This window comes from Ovis aries, chromosome 4 (assembly GCF_016772045.2).
Source record: "Ovis aries strain OAR_USU_Benz2616 breed Rambouillet chromosome 4, ARS-UI_Ramb_v3.0, whole genome shotgun sequence".
NCBI classification, from domain to species: domain Eukaryota; kingdom Metazoa; phylum Chordata; class Mammalia; order Artiodactyla; family Bovidae; genus Ovis; species Ovis aries.
Window position 1 is genome coordinate 114889547 of NC_056057.1, and position 3459 is coordinate 114893005.

Genomic DNA, 3459 nt, shown 5'->3' on the forward strand with positions numbered 1-3459 from the left:
TATTTGGCACTCTGCCTTCTTTATGGTCCAACTCTCACAGCTGTACATGACTACTGGAAAGACCATAGCCTTAACTATACAGATCCTTGTCAGCAAAGAGATATCTTTGCTTTCTAATACACTGTCTGTAGCTTAGTCCAAAAGTTTTATCTCGTTGTTATTCAGTTCTCCATGTAGTTTCATTCATTAAGAGAATTAGAAACTGCTCTGATTTCTAATAAAACATGAATTCCCTCTACTCCATTTTCACTTACATCTTTAAAATTTCAGTAAGAAGTCTATCAACGATCAGGAAATATAAAGGTAGTTTAAGGACATACACAGGGGATGAAGGGGGGCAGGCACAGAATGGGGTGGGAGCCCTGGTTTAGCCACACACGGCACTGACTTGAACTTCACACCTGTTCTAACTGGGTGGTCTTCCTTCAGCCTTCCCTGCAGGGCCAGGGCAGGGTGATGTGCAGAGAAGCAGAAAAGGCTGGTGGGGTGGGATTCAAGTCTGAGATTCTCAGAACCCCCAGCAGGGCCCTACCCCCTGAAGAACTATCAGCTGCCTTTTCACCTCGCCAGTCCCCATAACACAGGCCGGCTTCCTGCTGCTCTCCTCCCCTAGCCCCTGACTTCTGTTTCATGCATTCTGGGTCCCACACAAATCGCTGCTTTGTTTTACCCTCTATGGCCTGTGCTGAGACTCTATCCTCGACTAGGCTGAGATCTCCTCTTATAAACACCAGTGCCCAGAGCTGACCACATAGAAGGTGTGCAGTGAATACTGGTGTGAAGGAATGTGATTAAATGGAACAAAATGGAAAGAGGAGGGAAGGGTGGAATGGACAGAGCCTGTCCAGTCCATGAGCAGAGGTGGGACTTTCCATCGACTCCTGCAGGGAACCCCTTGCTCATGAGGACTTTTGTGCGGACACCATGCCCTCCATGTCCCTTATGAGATATAAACTTGCTGACAAATAGTAGCCATGGGCAAAAAAAATGTGTGAAATGCTCGTCTTGTGTGTGGTCCTGTTCTTTGGGCTGCCCCCACTGCACCCACACCCCATCCCTCCTTACAGTCTAACCAGGACCCCTTCCCTGACAGACATCCCCCAGGCCTCCTCTCCTCTCACTGCTTCAGGTCCCCAGGGCTTTTTGAGCTGAGGTTTGAGTGATGCATTAAGGTCCCCTCTTGTCCTCAGCATCCAGGTTTTTCTGGCCAAAGCCTCAGGACCTCCTGACCAGGCTCCCTCTGTCTTCCAGAGCCAGATCATCTAGAAGGGCTACCTGAGGTGTGCCAGGAAGACACCAACGATGGTTTCCACGCCCTCTCTCTTTGGGAACCAAGACACCAAAAGGGAGCTTGTGAGCTCTGGGTTTCCAGGGGTGAAGATTGGGAGATGAGGCATTGCCCTCAGAAATAGAATCTCACAGAGGAGGATGTAAAGATAAGCCAGATGTTCTAGAAAGTTCTCCTATGGTGTTTTCTGGTCACAGGCCGAGATGTGGGAGTTCTCATCACAGACCCATACAATGCATTTTACAGTGTCCTGCTCCATGGTCAATGGTATTCTGTTTCCTAAAATTTCATCAAACTTGGATTACTTTCTCTGGACTTTGGGATCCACAAAGCACCATGTTGCAGAAGATGATCATGATGGCAATGACTATCATCATCTTTATCATTTTCCTACTTGTCCTTCTCCATGAAGCAGTTTATATTTTTGAAAATGCTCTTATTTTCATTATTTTAAGTTTCTTCTACAATCCCTGTGATATGGTCCTATTAGATATTACGATTCCTGTTAACATATTAGGAACATGAATTCAAATGCTATATTAAGGTAACACAGTTAGTTATGGAGTTGACATCTAATCCAGGCTTCTATTTTTCATATGTTCTCCTTCAACCAGTCAGTTCAGTCGCTCAGTTGTGTCCAATTCTTTGCTACCCCATGGCCGCAGCACGCCAGGCTTCCCTGTCCATCACCAACTCCCTGAGCTTGATCAAACTCCTGTCCATCGAGTCGGTGATGCCATCCAACTATATCATCCTCTGTCGCCCCCTTCTCCTCCTGCCTTCAATCTTTCCCAGCATCAGGGTCTTTTCTAAGGAGTCAACTCTTCACATGAGGTGGCCAAAGTATTGGAGTTTCAGCTTAAGCATCAGTCCTTCCAATGTATATTTAGGACTGGTTTCCTTTAGGGTGGACTGGTTTGATCTCCTTACAGTCCAAAAGACTCTCAAGAGTTCTCCAACACCACAGTTCAAAAGTATCAATTCTTTGGTGCTCAGTTTTCTTTATGGTCCAATTCTCACATCCATACGTGATTACCAGAAAAACAATAGCTATGACTAGATGGACCTTTGTCAGCAAAGTAGTGTCTCTGCTTTTTAATATGCTGTCTAGGTTGGTCATAGCTTTTCTTCCAAGGAGCAAGCGTCTTTTAATTTCATGGCTGCAGCCATGATAGCGGTGATTTTGGAACCCAAGAAGAGAAAGTCTGTCACTGTTTCCATTGTTTCCCCATCTATTTGCCATGAAGTGATGGGACCAGATGCCATGATCTTCATTTTTTTTAAATGTTGCATTTTAAGCCAGCTTATTCACTCTCCTCTTTCACTTTCATCAAGAGGCTCTTTAATTCCTCTTCGCTTTCTGCCATAAGGGTTGTGTCATCGGCATATCTGAAGTTACTGATATTTCTCCTGGCAATCTCGAGTCCAGCTCGTGTTTTATACAGCCGGGCATTTCACATGATGTACTCTGCATATACGTTAAATAAGCAGCATGACAATATATATCCTTGACATAGTCCTTTCCCAATTTGGAACCAATCTGTTGTTCCATGTCCGGTTCTAACTGTTTCTTCTTAACCTGCACACAGATTTCTCAGGAGGCAAGTAAGGTGGTCTGGTATCCCCACCTCTTGAAGAATTTTCCACAGTTTGTTGTGATCCACACAGTCAAAAGCTTTGGCATAGTCAGTAAAGCAGAAATAGGTATTTTTCTGGAACTCCCTTGCATTTTCTATGATCCAATAGATGTTGGCAAATTTAATCTCTGGTTCCTCTGCCTTTTTGAAATCCAGCTTGAACATTTAGATGGTCTCAGTTCATGGACTGTTGAAGCTTCACTTGGAGAATTTTGAGTATAACTTTGCTAGTGTATGAGATGAGTGCAATTGTGCAGTAGTTTGAGCATTCTTTGGCACTGTCTTTCTTTGGGTTGAGAATGAAAACTGACCTTTTCCAGTCCTGTGGCCACTGCTGAGTTTTCCAAATTTGCTGGCATATTGAGTGCAGCACTTCCACAGCATCATCTTTTAGGATTTGAAATAGCTCAACAGGAATTCCATCACCTCCACTAGCTTTGTTCATAGTGATGCTTCCTAAAGCCCACTTAACTCCACACTCCAGGATGTCTGGCTCTAGGTGAGTGATCACATCATCATGGTTACTTGGGTCAT